General features: G+C 38.7%; 1 protein-coding gene and 1 pseudogene across 4 annotated transcripts in view; both read left to right on the top strand.

Moving 5' to 3' along the window:
* NOL4 (nucleolar protein 4) overlaps positions 1 to 21,714 on the top strand; it is a 450,254-nt gene that overhangs the window by 54,434 nt on the left and 374,106 nt on the right. The window lies entirely within an intron of this gene.
* LOC122736416 lies at positions 10,921 to 11,759 on the top strand (annotated as a pseudogene).

Below are 21,714 nucleotides of genomic sequence, written 5' to 3'. Positions count from 1 at the left end.
GCTGCCGGAGCGCGCGGCAGACGCCGCCGCCGGGCCTGCTCCTGATTGGTGGAGGTCGGAATCGGAGGGGGGAGGGGCCAGAGAGGGAGGTCAGGGAGAGAGATTGAACCCCCTTGCGCCATTGGACCGCGTCCTTTCCAACCCTCCCCCGCCCCCAGAGCTCTGAAGCCCAGTGCGTTCCCATGGAGACTGCTTGGGCTGCACCTGTATGGGTTGCTGTGGGAGAGGGCCGGGCAGCAAAAAGCAACCTGAGCCCTCCGCGCTGCGCCGAATAATAGTCAACTAGCAGCTGCCCCTCTGGCCTTCTGCAAACAAGCACTCAGAGGAGAGGGGGTGGGGCAGAGACCCAGAGAGGAGGAGGAGAGAGAAGGGAGAGATGCAAGGAGAGAAAGAAGAGGGGAAGAGAGAGAAGAGACAGGCGGGTGTGTGTGTGAAGGGGGGTGGGGAGGAGCAAAAGGCCAAAAGCCACCCCTTCGTTCTCCTTCCACCTCCCCTAAAGAAAACTATTTGACCAGAATTCAACATTGCTGTATTTTCCACAGTAAAGAATTTCAAGTATACAAAAGAATCACTATACCGTACCTCTTCCATTTGAAAACAGAAGGATGTTAGCCTTGGCCCAACCCTATTGTCGTTCTCCAGGGTTGGGGTGGAGTTTTAAAATACTTCCCGCATCACGATGGGTGTAAAGTCCATGCAGTTTACTCACAAGATGTCTAAGATAATGGCTGTTCTTTATATTTGAGTATCACTGACCTTGATGCTTAGATCTAACGTGTTTAGGAAAATCTCCATTCCCCAATTCACTGCTAAAATCACCTAAGCTCTTTATATCCTAAAACCCATTTTCCTTCTCATGAATTTTCCAGGACTCTACCCTACTGCGTTTCGACGCAGGGTTCTGACTTTGCAAAGGATAAGGCAGCTTGCCTATTCCTTTGATCTTAGGAAAGTAAGTAAGCTGGATACAGCAGATATCCCTTTAGAGTCTTTAACTTGGTTATTAAGCACCTACTGTATGTAAAACACTATAGGTGGTACAAGAGGAGAAAAAAGAAGGATAAACTATATTTTTTCTGGTCTTCATCTCCTTTCTCTCCCATGAGCTGCAATTGTCAGTCTCAATTTCTAACTGCCAGATGCACATCTCTCCCTTGGATGTTCCCACCATGGCTACATCACTATGTTTACCCCAAGCTTACATAAATCATAATTTCCATTTGTTTTCCCCTTTTCTCTACTTTTTCATATTTCCACCACATCCCTGCAGTAATGACTCCTTTTCACTTAAATGAAAAACCCTTGTGGGTTCTAGACGGACCTATAGATGGTCTTGACAGAACTTTTGAAATTGCTACAAGCTTGAAGCTGCATTAGATAGGAAACAGGGAAGATATTGAAGCCACTCAGTCTGGGCACCGACCTTTTGGGTATGTACTTGGTGTGTACCATGAAGAGCATGTTGGGAAAGCTAGTGTCTAAGTAAACGTCATCATCGTGGTAGTGTCTGGATACTTGAGTGCACTTGGGACAATACACCTTCACTGTGAGGTCACCTGGTATATCTTACAATTCAATGGGCAAAATGAGATGATTTTCACAATGTAAGGGGGGTAACAATATTCAAAGTCTCCTTAAAGTCTCCTTTTCAACCTCTGGGCAGTGCCAGAGTTGGTGAAGATGTAGTGGGCATTTTGATTAAGTCACTTTGGTTGGGGTTGACATTCAAAGTGGAATAGCCTTTCTAGTTCCTGCTTATGGTGGAGCACCTGTGAGACTTAACTTGTCCTGAATACAATCATTATCTACCACAATTTTCCTCAGAAAAAATTCATTGCCACAAAGCCCAAAGAACTATGTAACCCAAGACACCTCCTCTGAGCCATATTCATCCATCTTCATATCAGGAGGCAGGGATTGGGGAGTGAGAGGAGGAAGTTGCTAACTCAGACTTTGATATCAGGGGTCCATTTCCTCCATTTGTATTGAAGGTACCATCCAGGCTCATCATATTTAACACTCTCTTTTCTGGCCCACAGTCATGAGGTGGCACAGTGAATAGAGTGATGGGCCTGGAGTTAGGAAGCTGGGATTTCCAATTCAGCCTTGGATGTTTATTAGCTGAGTGTCCCTGGGTAAGTCACTTAACGTTGTTTGCCTCAGTTTTCCTATATATGAAATAAGCCAGAGAAGGAAATGGCAAACCACTCCAGTATATTTGTGGAGAAAACGCCAAGTGGGATCAAGAAGAGTAAGTAATGAATGAAAATGACTAAACAACAAAAATTATGGCCCACATAAATGAATTAGTAAATACTCTTGATATAATTTCAGTGATGACCCTGGCATAAATATCCTCCTTGCCACCACTAATAAATACAACCATGACGGTTGAAATCCTCATTAATTCTTGCCTAGATCTCCAAATATTTTTGATTTAAGCATCCTTATCAATAAAATAATTGAGCTCTCATCTTCAATATATGTGTATTTAAATAACTAATATACATCTGTACTATTGTACATGGCTCTAAAGTTTAGTTTGCTTTTAACTACTATGATAGCTGAAAAAGATACATGACTCCAAATGGAAAAAATGCATCATTGGCTATGGTTATGAAATCATGACATTGGTTTTTCAATCAATTATTCACAAATTATTCAGAGGTTTTGTATAGAAATGTGGCTAGTAAATGTCAGTATTCCCTGATGTCAGTCAATTGTTCTTGCAAACTAGTTTAAAGGATTGCATTTTTATATTTTTAACAAGTGGGTTCAAAATCCAATGAATTTCATTTTGAAGATTTTTAAATAGACTAGAAAATTCTGTTTCCAAGTTTTTACAGTGTGCAGATATGGGAGTTTTTATAAGTGATGTTCATAATTTTTGGCAACAAAATCAATGGAAATGTTTCCAGCCTTCTTTTTCAAAATGTTTCCTCCATGGAACAAATTTCTTTTGGGAAGCAGTTTCTTTTTCATTCACTGTTAAAACATCAGCTTTATCTCAAAGGGACAAAATAAGTTTTTTTTGAAGATGTCTGCTACATAGGATGCTGCTGACAGCTACCTGTCATCAGAGAAAAGGTCAGGAAATTTGGAACACTTGTCTTTTCATGAAAGAAAAATTCATAACTCATTCAAGCTCAATAACTCTTTAAAGTACTTTGTCATTCGATGACCATTTATCCTCTGTGTGGTACAAAAGATTTTCATGGTCACTGCCCATCTCATTATATTGATAAACTGCTACTTGCCCAGTGACTATAAGCTAGAGTAGACTAAATATGTTCATTTTACTTAAAAGCAAGATTCCTATGTATGTCCTGGAAGATAAATAATAATTGCTTGTTAGTCATTAATTATTGAGTTAATTTGAGCTATGTAGTTAACCAGGCAGGTGAATTTCCATACTAAAAAAATCAGGCCCACTGAAAATGGAACTAGATGTGCCTTAATTCAGCAGTTGCTGCCCCAGAGCATAGTCAGCCAAGGGGTGATCTCAGGAGCAAAGTGTTTATGTTACCTGGAGGTGAGGTTTTCCCAAAGCTTCTGTGAAGACAATAGGCACCTAAATCTGTTCTAATTGCCCTCAGAGACAGACCCATGGTTTAGAAAAGGAGAGTCAGAGTGAGAGCCTGTTGGGCAATAATGTGTAGAGGGAGTGATGGGGTTGTTTTTGAGATACACAGTTTGATTGTCAGTCATGGCAAAGGTCAGATGAGACCAATATTCTTACTGGGTGGGCCTGCACATTTTTGGCTCCCATGCCCCATCCCTGGAGTATTCGTATCTCACCTTGGAAAATGCTGGCTGGGACCACAATCTCCAAATAGTTTTCTATGGATCTTCTCTAATCCATTCATTCAGTCCAACAAATCCTTGCATATAGTAGGCACTGTGCTGAATACTGAAGATGCAAAACCAAGAAAGGGAAAAAAAAAAGGAAAATCAAAACATTCCCTTCCCACAAGGATATAACATTCTGTTACTGGGAGAATGCACCATGTAAATGAGTAAAAACAAGATCAATTGAGGAGGGAGAGTGCTGTAACAAGTAGGGCTTCAGGAAAGCCATCCAGTGGTAGGTGGCGTCTGAATTGAGCTTAATCCTGAAGGAAGCTGAAGAGCACCAGGGGAAAGGTAAAAAGAGAATGCCTTTGAAGAATGGCAGACAGCCTTTGCAAAGGCAAGAGGTGGGGGATGTAATTCAGATTGTAGTAGAACAGTTTTGTGAAAAGAAATAGTTCATGAATAGGAAAAAGGTGAAATAAAGTCCAATAAAAGTATGTCAGAGCAACATTGTGAAAGGGGCTAAATGCCAAGCTGAGGAGTTTGTGTTTAATTCTAAAGCTGCTAAATGTTCTTGAAGAGAGGAGTGGTGAGAAGAGACCTAGACTTTAGGATGATTAGTTTGGCAGCTGCAAGGATGATTGATTAGAAATTAGAGAAAATAGACTAAGGGAGACCAATTAGGAGGCTATTATAGAAGTAATGAAGGCTTGATCTACAATAGTGGACTTGTGCTTTGGAGAAAAGGCAATGAATTTGCCAGATGTGAAAGCTGTCATGGAGGTAGCCGAATCAACAAGATCATCCTTTATACTTTTGTCAAAATATTCAGCCTGATTCCTAGTTCACAAGTCTGAGTAAGTCATTTCCCTGTCTAAATAGATGCAGTGACCCTATATTATCCACAAGATAAAATACAAACTGGCATTCATTCAAGGTCCTGTATGGTCTGGCTTCAGCCTGTGCAATTGCTATGAAATATGGCCACTCACTTGCCTAGGAGTTAGGGAACTAGAGTGAATGAAGCCACCATCACTTAGTGAACAGTGAGTGTTCCTATGAATTTGGAGACTGCTTAGACTTGAAATCTACTGCCCCAGACCTTGCCTCAGATCTCATGAATATTGTTTGAGGAATTCTTCCTGATGCCACTTAGCTATCTGAGAAAACCACAAAGCTTCAGTTTTTCTGCAACCCACTGAGTACTCATCACAACTCTTTCATTCATTCTCATTGGTCTTGGGAAGGTAGAATTCCAGTCCTCTCGGTATCACTTATATGTGTAGGTTTAGTGCCTATATATACTACCTTATATCCTTGTTAACATCTCAAGCTCAAGTATTCTGACATCTAGACACCAAGCCTTTCCTTTCTAATATCCTAGGACACCAAACTTCCCTGGGATCTTAGCATTTTCTCCATATGCAAGTTATCCTTTAGGTATATATAATCCTCATCTCACCCCACACCCACCCACCTTGTGATGAAGCAAAGGAATTAATGTCACACGTGAATTTAGCTAGGCCCCCAAACTTTTCTTATTGCCTCCAACCCTTTTCCAACCCCTGTTTTATTTCCTGGCATTTGGAGTGATCATAGGCTGAGCTGAACTGAGCCATGATATGACTAAGATCAATGGAACTCCCAGTAAAATAGTACTACTCACCATCACCTATGAATAGTAAACTTCCCCCTTCCTTCTTCCTTTATCCCTGTGATTGAGAGTTACAACAACAACACCCCATCACTAGCCACTTTTCTATAACTTGAACAAATCCATTTCAGCCTCCATCCACCTTAATCTTTACTCTCCTCTCCCCTCCTTTTTCATTGTACCTCGTGGATCCCTCATTATGCTATTAAGAGGCTCCTTTCACCCTTTGTCTCTTGTTTTTTTTTGTTTGTACTCACAGAAACTTGTTTCCCTGTAGAAGATACAACATATTTGGCTTACATCTTTGGTGTTCCCTCTTTAGTGCCCTTGACATACTGGGCCAAGAGAAAAAACAGACACATTCTCATGGTCACTTTTAGACCAACCAGCTTCCACTGTCAGGTAACAACCTTTCTTCCTTTTAGATTTATTCCATTTATCAATAACACACAGTTTAGACCCTTGATCTATTAGCCCTCATATCATTCTCTCTCCTCATAATCTTCCTCTTCCCCTCAAGACTGCCCTGATAAAGTGATTCAATTCAGCAAATATTAAACATCCATCTGCAAGGCTCTGTGGTAGGTGCTTCATCCCTTCAATACTGAGGTCTCCCTGAACATCCTGGTCTTCCTGGTCTCTTAGTTCATTAATCCAAAGTCCTGTGACACCCCTCTCTCTCTCTCTCTCTCTCCATATACATACATATATATATATATATATATGTATCTCCTTCAATGATTCTGAATTTTAAAATTCCCCTTTGTGCTGATAACCTCTTGTACTTTTTTCTTCTGCCTCCCTCATAAACTTATCTCCCACCATCACCATGGCATCCAGTCTCTTCATCCCTCATGTTTACCCAATTTATGATCCCTGTTCTGGCCTCACTTTTCCCTTATCACACTACTTCTCAGTTAATCAATTAATTCCTCTACTATTAAATCCCTTGCCAAATCACAGTTCACTTCTTGCCAAATCCCAACTGTGGTTTACCTTCAACATCTGCTTTTACTACTACTCTGTGTAACAAAGGTCCACTACACATTAATGATATTGCAAATGGGCTTTCAGTATTGCTCATCAATCCTTTTATTCATCTCTTAATGAATCTGTATGATATTCAGGTGCTACCTCATACATACCCTTTGATGGTAGTGAAAAGTTATCTCTTTCCTCTTAAAAAACTCAGATTGTTCTATTTGACCTCTTCTATGCAGTTAAGTATATTCTAACTTGTATTATAGTTATTGGTGTACATATCATTTCCCTGCTGTTATATTGTTATCTCTTTTAGGGCAGAGATTATCAGTTTTGCATCTTTATATTTCTAATACCTACCATAATGCCTCAAATGTAATAGGAAATTCAGAAATAGGTATTGAACTGAACTGTTGAATTGAATTAAATATGATCTAATGAGGGGTCATACAAACATCACTCAACTCTCATATAAAAATAATATGAGAGTACAAACGATAAGTAGAAAATGTTATAAAAATTGGATATGGAAGAAATCATCTTTGTGGGAGAATCAAGGAAAACTTTAGAAAGGTAATAGCTTTTCTCCCGAATCTTGAGAGATGGATAAATGATGTAAAGAGAGAAATTCCAGCAATAGGGAACATCATGAGGCTAGTGTATATTTAGTATTGTTGTAGTATAAAGGGTGTGAAGGAGAGTAGAATGAAAAAGAACTGGGAAGACAGGTTAAAGCCAGATTTTTAGGGCATTGAATGTAAGGTTAAGATAGTTAGACCTTATTTGGGCACTGAGGAGGGAAAAATTTTGGAACCAAGAATGATATGATCAGAGGTTTGGATTAGATTGTAAGGTCCTTGAAGGCAGGAATCATGTCCTTTCTAAACTTTTGTTTTCCTTAACAGAACTGCTGCTAGATCTAGGGTGGGAAGGGGGGATATGGATGTCCTCTCCCATTGAAGGGCCGCATCTCTAAGATCATACCCATGGATCCAGGTACAGTACATGAGGGAGTCTGTCCAATGAAAGAGGTCAGGCTTTTTCTCATTGCCTTTGACTCTTCCTCCCACCCCTGCTCCAGAGCCCTGAGGAAAACACTTAAAGCTTAGGTTTGATTCATGTCTAGGGAATCACCAAAAGTGGAGGAGAAAAGTACTTAATTACAATGTAGGTCAGGTATGGGACTGCTATGCATTTTGTTTACACTAAAGAAATACTTAAAACATGAAAAACCCATAAAAACACATCAACAAAAACTTAAAACTGGATACACTAAGGGGCAGTTAAGTGGTGCAGTGGATAAACCATCAGCCCTGGATTCAGGAGGACCTGAGTTCAAATCTGGCCTCAGACACTTGACACTTAATAGCTGTGTGACCCTGGGCAAGTCACTTAACACTCATTGCCCTGCAAAAAACAAAAAGAAAAAAAAACTGGATACAGTAGTCCATAATTCCTATTATACTCTCCTGATAAGTCAATACTTTAAATATGAAGTACTTGGTAGGACTGGGGTAAGTAGGTGGCACAGTAGATAGAGCACTGTCCCTGGAGTCAGGAGGACCTGAGTTCAAATCCAGCCTCAGAATTAGCTGTGTGACTCCAAGCAAGACACTTAACCCTTTTTGCCTCAGTTCCTCAACTGTAAAATGAGCTGGAGAAGCAAGTAGTAAACCAAACCTCAAATGGGGTCAGCGAGAGTCAGACACAACTGAAATAACAACAACTTAGTAGAACTATTAAATAGACATCTTACTTTCCTTTTGACTGAACTGTTCAAACCACTCTCTCAAGGTCTTCTGGTAAGCCAGACGAAGGTTTTGACTCAACAGTCCCTCATAATCATCTTGTCTGAGAAGGGCACAGTTGCAAAAATCTCCTTTGACTGCCAGTCAGCTCTGATTGTGGGACCCAGGAGCTCCCAACTTCTTGAAGTTACAAGACTACCTTAAGGCTAGAAACATCAGTTTCACTTAAAGTCAGGGAAACAAAAAATAAGAGGCAGCCAGTGAGCTAAGGTTCAGGCTCAGTCTTGTCATGGCAGCACATGCACAGTCTGCTACTATCACTTGCTAGGTGAGAGGAGCTCCTCTTACTCCCCGCCCCCTCCCCCCACAGCCATCTCACCAGAGATTCCCACACAGGGCTCCACCCCACATACCCCAGAGAAAGGAAGGAAAAAAGAGAAGACATTCTTTAGTAGGGATGGCTTTATTTTATCAAAGCTTGAAGTGCTCAGCACAGAATTACAGGCCATATGGCTCACTGGACTTGTCCTATCACTTGGCAGATCAGAGGGCTCACTCATCTCTTTCCCTCTTATTATGCACATTGGCTGAACCTGAAATGGATACATTGGATGACAGAAGTAAAAATACAAAATCATCTTAGGCTGAAGTATTGGGTCAAATATAATAAAATGAAACTTAATAGAAGTCTTCTAAAAAGTACTACACTTGGGTTTAAAGAAAATCCCTATAGAAGTAGAGTGTAGGAAATAATTCCTGTGAAAAAAGCAGGAGTTTTAGTGATCTATAAGTTTAATATCCGCCAATAGTGTGACATAACTGCAACAAATGCTAATTACGTCTTAGGCTATATTCACAGAAATACAGTATCCAGAATGAGAAGGATTATAGTAGTCTTCAACTTGCTTTGACAAGACTATACTTCGTGTTTTAAGTTTAGTTTAGAGCATCATGTTTTAGGAAGAAAAGTGGGAAGCTGTTCCTTGTTCAGGGGAAGGCAATCAAGATAATCCTTAAAATCATGCCATGTAATGATTGGTAGAAAGAATTGGGGAATTTGGCATAGAAACTTTTGGACAATGTGATTTATGTCTTCATATGAAAGAGGGATGGACTTTTTTTTTTGTTGGTCTCAAAGGCAGACTTAAAAGCAATTATTTAAATTCATAGAGAGGCAAGTTTGGACTTTTAAAATTTCCCTAACAAGTTAAATTTAAAAACTTTCTAACAACCAAAGCTGTGTAAAAAAAGTGGATTGATGTACAATTTGTGAATTCCCCATCATTGGAGGTATTCAGGTGGGGCTTAGATTGCCACTTTGTAAGCGGATGTTATAACAAAAATTTCTGCTCAGTTATGGATTGAACTTCTGACATGCTTTCTAAGATTTTATGATTCTATGATTATAACCCATGTAAGATGGACTAGTAGGAAGACAGAGTGGAATCAAGGAGACTTATTAAGCAACCATTGTAATAATAGCATTAGCAGCTCACATTTGCACAGTGCTGTAAGGATCTCAAAGTATTTTCCTTACTACAATCTTGTGCAGAAATAAAGGAAAAGGCACCTACTATGTGCCAGGTACTTTACAGATATCTCATTTGATGTGGAAGAAATATTATCCCCATTTTGTATATGAGAGAACTGATGCTCAGATTGTTTAAGTTACTTGAGAGGCAGTGTTTTACCTTGGAAAGAACAGTGAATTTGAGTCAAAGAACCTGGGTTCAAATTCTACCTCTAGTACCTGCTGTCTGTATGACCTTGGGCAAATTACTTAACTTCTTATGTTTCAGTTTCCTTATTTGTAAAACGAGGAATTTGTACTCATTTGTTTCTAAGGTCCATTCCATAAATCTATGATCCTTCCACTTTTCCATGGTCTCATACCTTACTTCCTCATTATACTAGGTGAAAGAAGTTGTGATAGTAGGAATGTAGAGGTGTGCCGTTGGTCTCTCCTGAGAGATCATTGTGATGGAAAAAATTAAAGTAAGCTTTCCAGGGGGCAGCTAGGCAGCATAGTGGATAAAGCACCAGCCCTGGATTCAGGAGGACCTGAGTTCAAATGTGGCCTCAGACACTTGACACTAGCAGTGTGACTCTGGGCAAGTTACTTAATCCTCATTGCCCCCCCCCCAAAAGTAACTATAAAGTAAGCTTTCCAGCTGGCTAATATGAGTGGAGTCCCACAGGATTCTACTATTGTTCTGACTGAAACCCAGGTCAAGAACTTGCAGAACTCAGACCAGGGATAAAACAATCAGGCTTTGCCCTTGATAAGACCACTTCAGGATCACTGAAAGATTTCAGATCCCCAGCATGTCCCTGAAATCCTGGAATAACACAACATTCAGTACCTCCTAAAAGCAGTAACAGGACAAGACCAGACCTTTCCTCCAGAGGTGCTGCAGATCCCAACATCAAGTTGTTGGAAACATGCAAACAAAAAAAGAACCCCATTATAATGATCTATTTTTATTGCAGGGGTACTCCAGACACAAATGCAGAAAAAGAATGGCTCCAAAACATTTATTAGTGTTGTCCCAGAGAGAAACACAGCTTGGGTATAAGTTCTTTTTTTAATTATTATTTTTTTTGCTTTAGTATTATTTTCCCCAAATTATATGTAAAAATAAATTTTAGCATTTTTTTAAACTTGGAGTTCTAAATTCTCTCCCTTCCTCCCTCCCCACACCCCTCATTAAGAAGGCAAGCAAATGCTTTTTCCCTTCTCTCAAGATGGCAGACCAAAACCCCCCAAAGGAACTAAAGGAAAAAAAAGGTCAAAAAAGAAAAAACGGAAAAGAAGCCCAAAAAGGAAGATGCTGCCGAGAAGGTGGAGAAAAAGCCTCGAAAGCATTGCAGCCGCTACCCGGTCCTGGCCAGAGGGATCGGCAGATCCTCAAGGCTTGCCATGTATTCCCGGCAGGCCATGTACAAACGCAAGTACACTGGACCCCAAACCCGGATTGAAAGGAAAAAGAAAGAGAAGGTACCTGCTAGCATCTCAAAGCCAGTTGGTAGGGATAAGAATGGAGGAAACCGAGTGGTGAAGATCCGCAAAATGCCTAGGTATTACCCTACTGAGGATGTGCCTAGAAAGTTGCTCAGTCATGGCAAAAAGCCCTTCAGCCAGCACGTGGGGAGACTCCGATCTAGCATTACCCCAGTCACGGTTCTGATCATGTTCACTGGCCGCCACAAGGGCAAGCGAGTGGTTTTCCTGAAGCAGCTGGCTGGTGACTGGACCTCTGAGCATCAACCATGTTCCTCTGTGAAGAACCCATCAGAAAGTTGTCATTGCCACTTGTACCAGGGTTAACCTTTCAGGTCTGAAAATTCCAAATCATCTCACTGATTACTTCAAGAATAAGAGGCTCCCTAAACCTAGACACCAAGCAGGAGAGATTTTTGACACAGAAAAAGAGAAATATAAGATTACAGAGCAGCGCAAGGCTGACCAGAAAGTGGTGGACTCTTAAATCCTGCCCCAAATGAAGAAGATTCCTCAGATTGGCTACCTGCATTCTGTATTCTCTTTCTCCAATGGAGTCTATCCTCACAAATTGATATTTTAAATGCCTGGCAGAGAACTCTTATTAAAATATTTGAAATTAAAAAAAAGAAGGCAAGGAATTTGATATAGGCATTAGGGTTAGGGTTAGGGATCGCTAATGCAATCTCGCTATACATGTGTAGCCATACAAAACGTATTTCCATATTGGTCATGTCGTGAAAGAAGAGTCAAGAAAAATAAAGAAAGTAAAAAAGTATGTTTCCATCTACATTCAGACACCATCAGTTCTCTGTCTGGAGATGGATAGCATTTTTCATCATAAGTCCTTCTGAGTTGTCTCGAATCATTGTATTACTGAGAATACTTAATTCTTATAATACTACTATTCCTTTGTAGAAAGTACATTTCACTTTGCATCAGCTCATATATTTCTTTCCAGGTTTTTCCGAGAGGATACTGCTCATCATTTCTTATAGCACAATAGTATCCCACCACAATCACACAGCACAATTTAATTAATCATTCCCCAATTTATGGGTATCACCTCAATTTCCAATTCTTTGCCACCAGAAAAGAGCTGTTATTAATATTTTTGTATGTACGTACAGGTCTTTTTTTTCCTTTTATTTATTATCTCTTTTTGGATACAGATCTAGTGAAGTTTTTTCCAGATCAAATGGTATGCATGGTTTTATAGCCCTTTGGGCATAGTACCAAATTGCTCCAAAGAATGGTTGAATCAGTTCACAACTCCACCAACAGTACATTAATGTCTGGCTTTCTCCACATCCCCTTCAACATTTCTCACATTTCTTTTCTGTCCTGTTTGCCAATCTAATAGGTAATGGGGAAGTACCTCAGAATTGTTTTAATTTGCCTTTCTGCAATCAATAGTGATTTAGAGCATTTCAAAAAAATATATGGCTATAGATAACTTTGATTACCTCATCTGAAGACTGTTCATATCTTTTTTATCATCAATTAGGGAATGGCTCTTGTTTTTATGAATTTTACTCAGTTCTCTATATATTTGAGAAATGAGGCCTTTATCAGAGAAATTTGCTTCAATTTTCCCCTACAATTATGATTGTTAACTGTATTTTCCTTCATTCTTTCTCCCTCGCTTTATTTTATTCTCTCTCCTTTCACCCCATCCTTCATTAAGTATTTTCCTTCTACCACCTCCCCCAATTGGCCCTCCCTTCTATCATCCTGCCTCCCCTTTCTCTTATCTTCTTCCCCTCCTTCTTTGCTGTTGAATAAGATAGATTTCTACACCCAATTAAGTGAGTATATTATTTCCTCTTTGAGCCAATTCTGATGAGAGTAAGGTTCACTTCCCTCCCCCGGCTATTTCCCCAATCTTCCCATCCACTGTAAAAGCTTTTCTTCCCTCTTTTATGTGAGATAATTTACCCCCATTCTACCCCTCCCTTCCCCTTTGTCCCAGTGCATTCTCCTTTATCACCCCTTAATTTTACTTTTCTAAATATCATCCCTTCATATTCAATTCATACCTGTACTGTTTGTCTAGATATCCTTTCTAACTGCCCTAATAATAAGAAAGTTTTTATGAGTTACAATTATCATCTTACCATGTAGGAATATAAATAATTTAACCATATTAAATCCATTATTATTTTTCTTTCCTATTTCCCTTTTTATGATACCTCTATTTTTTCCTGGTTACCTTTTCTTGAGTCTTGTATTTGAAAAGTCAAATTTTCTATTCAGGTCTGCATGAACGTTCTCTATTCCATTGAATATCAATTACCCCCTGCCCCCCACCAAGAATTCTACTCAGTTTTGCATGGTAGGTAATTCTTGGTTGTAATCACAGTTACTTTGCCCTCCAGAATACCATATTTCAAGCCCCACTGCCCTTTAATATAGAAGCTGCTAAATCTTGTGTTATCCTGACTGGGGCTCCATGATACTTTTTTGTTGTTGATAATTCCATGATACTTTAATTGTTTCTTTCTTGCTGCTTGCAATATTCTCTCCTTGACCTAGGAGCTCTGGAATTTGGCTATAATATTCCTTGGAATATTCATTTTGGAATCTCTTTCAGGACATGATCAGTAGATTCTTTCAATTTCTATTTTACCCTCTGGTTCTAGACTATCAGGGCAGTATTCCTTGATAATTTCTTGAAAGATGATGGTTAGGCTCTTTTTTATCACGGTTTTCAGGTAGTCAAATTAAATTATCTTTCCTGGATCTATTTTCCAGGTCAGTTGTTTTTCTAATGAAATATTTTATAGTGTCTTCTATTTTTTCATTCTTTTGGTTTTGTTTTATTGTTTCTTGATTTCTCATAAAGTCATTAGCTTCCATTTGTTAAATTCTATTTTTAAAGGGTAATTTTCTTCAGTGAGCTTTTCTACCTCCTTTTCCATTTGGCCGATTCTACTTTTTGAAGCCTTTTTTTTTTTTCAGTGAATTTTTGTGCATCTTTTTCCATTTGGCCCCTTCTGCCTTTCAAAGCATTCTTGTTCTTGTTGTTGTTCTTGTTCTTCTCCTTGTTGTTGTTGTTGTTGTTGTTCTTCTTCTTCTTCTTCTTCTTCTTCTTCTTCTTCATTTTTTAGTGAGGCAATTGGGGTTAAGTGACTTGCCCAGGGTCACACAGCTAGTAAGTGTTAAGTGTCCGAGGCCGGATTTGAACTCAGGCACTCCTGACTCCAGGGCTGGTGCTCTATCCACTGCGCCACCTAGCTGCCCCACAAGGCATTCTTCTAATCATTGACTTTTTGTACCTCTTTTACCATTTGGCATATTTTGTTTTTAAGGTGTTATTTTCTTCAGTATTTTTTGTGCCTCCTTTACCAAGCTGTTGACTGCTTTTCTTTCTCTTTCTTTCTTTCTTTCTTTCTTTCTTTCTTTCTTTCTTTCTTTCTTTCTTTCTTTCTTTCTTTCTTTCTTTTTGCAGGGCAATGAAGGTTAAGTGACTTACCTGGGGTCACACAGCTAGGAATTGTCTAAGTGTCTGAGGCTGGATTTGAACTCAGGTCCTCCTGAATCCAGGGCTACTAATTTATCCACTGTTCCACCTAGCTGCCACCTTGCTTTTTAAAAAATTATTTTCTTGTATCACTCCCATTAGTCTTCTCAGTTTTTCTTCTACCTCTCTTACTTGACTGTCAAAATCATATTTGAGCTCTTCCATGGCCTGAGAACAATCCATCTTTTTTTTCCTTGGAGGCTTTGGATATTGGACTTTTTTGTTCTCTTCAGAGTATGTGTTTTCAACTTCCTTGTCACCATATTAACTTCTATGGTCTGATTTTTTTCTGTTGTTTGCTCATTTCCCCACTCTATTTCTTGAATTTTAACTCTTTGCTAAAGTGGGGCTCTGCTTCCAGGATGGTGGTATACTGTAACAAGCTTCAGGGTTTTTGTGTGACTATTTTCAGAAATACTTTTAGTGACCTGTAAGTTTTTAGTTCTTCCAGGGTGGAATGATCTAAGGAGAGGTGTGTTTGCTATTCTCTTGGACTGGAACTGTGATGGCGGTACCTGCTGCACTGTAGTCTCAATATCTGGTGTATTAGTCTTTCTTCTTACCCTGCAATTGCCACCTGATACTGCAAAACAGATCTGAGTATGGGCAAAGCAACTGACTCTTGCCTCCTCCAGTTCCAGTGAAGAAACCCCTGTACTTTCCTTCTGATCAGTTGTTTGACTCCTTTACCATCCATAGAGTTTGGGGAATAACTGCTACTGCTAATGACTCAGTGGCTTCCAAGGTCTGCTCCTGGTTTGCTGGGGTCTACTCTGAGTTGGTGCCACCTGCGCTGTACTATGCTCCATTTTCATCCCACTGTGACACACCTTTCCTGCCAACCTTCATTGAATACCATGACCAAAAAAAGGAGTCTAGATATCACAGTTCAAGAAATTCTAAAATAAAATGTTCAGATCTCTTAGAACCAGAGGGGAAAATGGAAATAGAAAGAATCTACTGTCACCTTCTAGAAAAAAAAAAACAAAACAAATGAAAACTCTTAGGAACATCATAGTCAGAGCTTCTAGGTCAAAGAAAAATAACACAAATTGTCAGAATAAATTCGAGTACTGTGGAGTCACAAGCTGGATCACAAATGATTTAGCAGCCACAACTATAAAGGAGTGGAGAACTCAGAATATGACATTATAGAAGGCAAAATATGTGAATTTACAGCCAAGAAAACTTACTCAGCAAAACTGAGTATAATTCTATGGAGGCAAAAATAGGTCTTTAATGAAAGAGGATTTCCAAGCATTCTTGATGAAAAGACCAGAGCTGTGTAGAAACTTTAGAATACAAACACAGGAATGAAGAGAAAGATAGGTAAAAATGAATGAACAATTATAAAGCACTAAACAAGGATAAAATGCTTATATTCAAATTTGGAGTGATGATATTATTCCCTCTGAGCTATATCATCATTGTGATTCATAGAGAGAATTCAAGTAGACAAGGTCTAGAAGTGGTCTGTTAGGTTTTAATAATATTAGGAATGGAAAGAGAGAAAATAAATACTCTAGGGTAGGGAGGGAAGGGAAAGGAGGGTTAGGGGAAATTATCTCACATAATGAGGGTGCATAATTAGACATGTGTACAAACAAGGAGGAGGGGATAGAGGGGATTGGCAGAGACTCGAACTTCATTCTTCTGAACTGGTCAAAAGAAGGAATAATATACACACAGAGTTGGGTACAGGTTTACATTTCACTGAACTATAAAATAGGAGGGAAAGGAGGGTAGGGAGAGAGGGAGAATTAAAAGGAGGGATAGATTAAGGTTAATCCTAAACAAAACAAATTATAAAAAGGTACAAAATATAGCTTTTTGGGGGATGGCAAAGGATGGGAATCAGATAGGGTGCCCTTAAATTGGGGAATGGATGAACAAGTTACGGTATTTGGAAGTGATGGAATACTATTATATCAAACTCTTATCAGTGAAATGACCAACCATGCTACTTATCTCCTTACAGAGAGATGAAGGACTCAGAATGCAGAAAGAGACAAATATTTTTAGGAAATGACTTGTCTAGTGTAGACATTTGTTTTTATTGACTATACATGTTTGTAATGGGTTTATTTTTGTGTGTGTGTTCTCAATGTGAGTGGGGGTGCTGGGGCCTGGGGAGGGGAAGAATAAGAAGGTTGATTTTGGCTGATAAAATATAATATATATTTTTAAAAGAAAACTTAAAAATTCTGATCAATGCAATAACCAATCACAATTCCTGAGGGATAATAATGAAACATGCTGCATCTTTTCTGCAAGAGATGTGATGACATCAGAATGCAGATTGAGACATCTATTTTTTGTAGAAATGGCCAATGAGGAACACTAATGCATTGTTGGTGGAGTCACAAACTGATCCAGCCATTCTAGAAAGCAATTTGGAACTATGCCCAAAGAGCTATAAAAATGCATACAATTTGATCCAGTAAAACCACTATTAGGTTTGTATTCCAAAGAGATCATAAAAAGCAGAAAGGATCCAAATGTACAAAAATATTTACAGATACTCTTTTTGTGGTGGCAAAGAATTGGAAATCAAGGGGATGCCCATCAATTGGGGAATGGCTGAAAAAGTTGTTGCATATGAATGTAATGGGATGCTATTGTTCTATAAGAAATAACGAGGAGGCAGATTTCAGAAAAACCTGGAAAGACTTAAGTAGACTGATGTTGAGTGAAGTGTACAGAACCAAGAGAACATTGTACATAGTAACAGCAATATTGTGTGATGATCACCTGTGATAGACTTAACTCTTCCCATCAATACAGTGATCCAAGACAACTCCAAAGGATTCATGATAGAAAATGCTCTAAACTGTACAAATAGTATGGTGGAATCTGAATAAAGACTGAACTATTTGTATTTTTTTTCTTGTTTTTTGAGGTTTTTTCCTTTTGTTCTGATTCTTATTTCACAACACAACTAATGTGGAAATATGTTTAATGTGATCGTACATATATAACCTATATCAGTTTGCTTTCTTCTTTAGGAGGGAGGAGGGAAGAGAGGGAGGGAGAAAAATTTGGAACTCAAAATCTTATAAAGATAAATGTTGAAAACTATCTTTACATGTAACTGGAAAAATACTATTAAGATTTTAAAAAAAGAAGTGGCCAATGAGAAATTTGGTTTTTTTTTTAATGACAGGTACTTAGAACAGGAGTTGTTTTCCTTGTTTTCTCAAGATGGGGAGGGTGGTAAGTAGAAGGAAAAGAAGTCTAATATGTTGGAAGATCAAATTTAATTTAAAAAAAGGAAGAATGAACTCTAGTTAATTATGTTAAACATGTTTCCATATTAGTCATGTTGTGAGAGAAGAATCAGAACAAAAGGAAGTAGAAACAACAAACAACAACAAAAGTGAAAATAGTATGCATTATTCTTCATTCAGACTCCATGGTTCTTTTTCTTCATGTGGAGAGCATTTTCCATCATGATTCTTTTGGCATTGTCTTGGATCATTGTATTGCTGAGAAGAGCTAAGTCTGTCACAGTTGATCATCATGCAGTGTTGATAATATGTACAATGTTCTCTTGGTTCTGCTCATTTCACTCAACATAAATTCATATAAGTCTCTCCAGGTTTTTCTGAAATCCATCTGCTCATCATTTCTTTTTTTAAAAAATTTTATTTTTTGCTCATCATTTCCTACAGCACAATTGTATTCCATTATATTCATATACCACAACTTGTTTAGCCATTCCACAATTGATAGCCATCCCCTCAGTTTCCAATTCTTTGCCATCCTAAAAAGAGCTGCTATAAATATTTTTATACATGGGGGTCCTTTCCCCTTTTTATGATCTCTTTGGAATATAGACCTAGGAAGGGGTCAAAGGGTATGCACAGTTTTACAGCCTTTTGGGCATGGTTCCAAATCTCTCTCCTGAATGGTTAGATCAGTTTGTAACTCCATCAAACAGTGTATTAGTGTTCTGATTTTTCTACATCCTCTCCAACATTTATCATTTTCCATTTTTGTTATATTAGCCAGTTGAATAGGTGTGAGGTGTTACCTCAGAGTAGTTTGCATTTCTCTAATCAATAGTGATTGAGCACATTTTTTTCCATATGGTTCTAAAATAACTTTTATTTCTTCATCTGAAAACTGCCGGTTCACATCCATTGATCATTTCTGAATTGGAGAATGACTTGTATTGTTATATAATTGATTCAGTTCTCTATATATTTTAGAAATGAGGCCTTTACCAGTAACATTGGCTGTAAAAATTGTTTCCCAGCTTTCTTCTTTCCTTCTAATCTTGGTTGCATTGGTTTTTTTTGTGCAAAATCTTTTTAATTTAATGTAATCAAAATGATTCATTTCGCATTTCATAATGTTCTCTATCTTATCTTTGGTCATAAATTCTTCCCCTCTCCATAGATCTAACATGTAAACCATGCCTTCCTCTTTTAACTTGCATTATGGTATCACACTTTATGTTTAGATTACATACCCTTTTTTACTTTACTTTGGAATATGGTATAGGATGTTGGTCCATGTGCCTAGTTTCTGCCATACCAGAAAATATACTTTTCTACATATAATTCTTTTATAACACAACATTCATTCTGATAATACACACTTTTCCTAACACAGTAACTATGAAATAGCCCATAAAATACAATACACAAAATAAATTTGGTAACATGCAAAACATTTTTTTCATTGGTAATTCCCTAGAATTCTGTGACATTTTGTGCCTATTATATCAATTTAAAAGAACTGATTTCAGACAATATTCACATTTCATAACACATGAAATCTAGAATACAATAACTCCTATACAGCATATAAAATTCTTAAATCAAAAATTTTAAAAGCTGAATCTTACTTTTTTCCATTGTTTCAGATGGCAACATGAGGGTGTTGTATTGTATATTATACTTCTTTAAACCTCTCTACCTTGGTGTCCCTCTGAAAACCCAAAGAGAGGTTACTGGGACTTTAGTCACTGCTATTGGAAGATGCTGAGACTGGCAAGATCTCAACATCACCTTAGACACTTGGTCCTTCATGGCTGGTGGATGCTGTTGGAGATTATGAAGGACTCACCAGCTTGAAATGAACTGTCATTGACCTCTGCTTTATGGGCCATTTGAGATCCTTAAAGATTTCCTGGCTAACAGTGGCTAAAGACATTCCCACAGGAAATTTATCACATACTGTTATTTTCTCTTTAAGCTGCATCACTGACTTTGCAAACTTGGGCTTAGAGCCCAATGAACTTTCACTATGCTTTGAGGGTATGGTTGCAATATAAATCTTGAGTTTTAAAGGCAATGAACCATGGTGAGCTCTTTTTTTTGTGGGGCAAAAGGGGTTAAGTGACTTGCCCAGGGTCACACGGCTAGTAAGTGTCAAGTCTCTGAGACCAGATTTGAACTGAGTTCCTCCTGAATCCAGGGCCGGTGCTTTATCCACTGTGCCACCTAGCTGCCCCAATGGTGAACTCTTTACAGTGGTACAGTGAAGAAGAGCAGTGAAGCACCTTAGTAGGATACCAGCCTCTCCACAAACTCATAGACATCATGCCTATCTTTTTTTTCTCTACTGCATAGCCAAGAATCATCACGGAAATGCTTGAAGTCATGAAAATTAAACATGGGAATATTGAGGATTGACTGAAGGCTTGCCATAAAGAAATAGGATTGGACTACTTCAGCTTGGTTTTAGAGGCAACTTGGTAGTATAGTGGACGAAGGGCCAGGCCTGGAGTCAGGGTGACCTGAGTTAAATTTGGCCTCAGATACTTTTTAGTTGTACGGCCCTGGGCAAGTCACTTAACCTTGTCTCAATTTCCTCAGTTACAAAATGGGGATAATAATATCATTCACCTCCCAAGGTTGTTGTGAGGATCAAATGAGATAATGTTTGTAAAGTGCTCAGCATAGTGCTGGGACTTAGTGGGTGCTTAATAAATGGCTTTTCTATCCCCAACTCCCTACCCCACATCCCAAAGGAACAGAACTTAGAATAAGCAATAAAAGTCAGGGGTAGCTAGGTGGCACAGTGGATAAAACACTGGCCCTGGAGTCAGGAGTACCTGAGTTCAAATCCAGCCTCAGACACTTGACACTTACTAGCTGTGTGACCCTGGGCAAGTCACTTAAGCCCAATTGCCTCACCAAAAAAAAAATTAAAATAAGCAACAGAAGTCTAGAAGCCACAGAGTCAGATTGAAGTGTGGCATGAAGAAAAGAAATCCACTTGTAGCTGCCTCAAAGTGGGGTATACTCTCTTGGGAGGTATCATGTTCCCTTTCTTTGAAGGGCTTCAAGGAAAGTCTGGCTTGTCACTTGTAAGGAATGTTGTAACAGGTATTCTTGCTTAGCTTGCACTAGATGGACTCTGAGGTTCCTTCCAACCCTGAGATTTCCTACTTATCCTTTTACCACCAGAGGAAGACTTTAATGTAGTAATAAGAGGTAGAATGTTAAAGGGAGATAAGAAAAAGGAACCTAGCAACAAGAAGTTCAAGGGGATAAGGGGATAAATAATGTAAGGGGAAAAACAGCAAGAACAGTCAGACTATGAGTAAAGTCACCTTTGCTAGGGGATAGCTGGAATCTCATTCATTTAAAGACTGGGAGGGAAAGAAAAAGAAATGCTAAGAGAGGGGAGACAAGGCAATGAGAACCTTCACCTTGATGGGGATGTATGGCCTGGGGCAAGGAGGTATAAGTAGAAGGGGACCTTGAGGAAAGCTGCATATATGACAATTACCTTGAGGATGGGGTAACTGTATAAGAAGCATTACTCCAGGTGTTGGTAGTTGAGACAGAGCTAACAGCTGATGCTATAGTTCTCACCTCAGCCCTGCCACTCACTAGCCATGTAACTGTAGTCATATTAAGTTTTAGAGGAGTGTAGTAATATTAAGTTTTAGAGAATGTTTTAATTTTTTGTTTTTATTATATGTTTCATGTATAACAGCTAAGATTCTGAATTTCCTTATACATTTTTGTTGAGAACTCTCATTGTTTGATTTGATTAT

The sequence above is a fragment of the Dromiciops gliroides genome, chromosome 1, assembly GCF_019393635.1.
Source record: "Dromiciops gliroides isolate mDroGli1 chromosome 1, mDroGli1.pri, whole genome shotgun sequence".
Lineage (NCBI taxonomy): Eukaryota > Metazoa > Chordata > Mammalia > Microbiotheria > Microbiotheriidae > Dromiciops > Dromiciops gliroides.
This window is presented reverse-complemented; position numbering and strand designations above follow the sequence as displayed.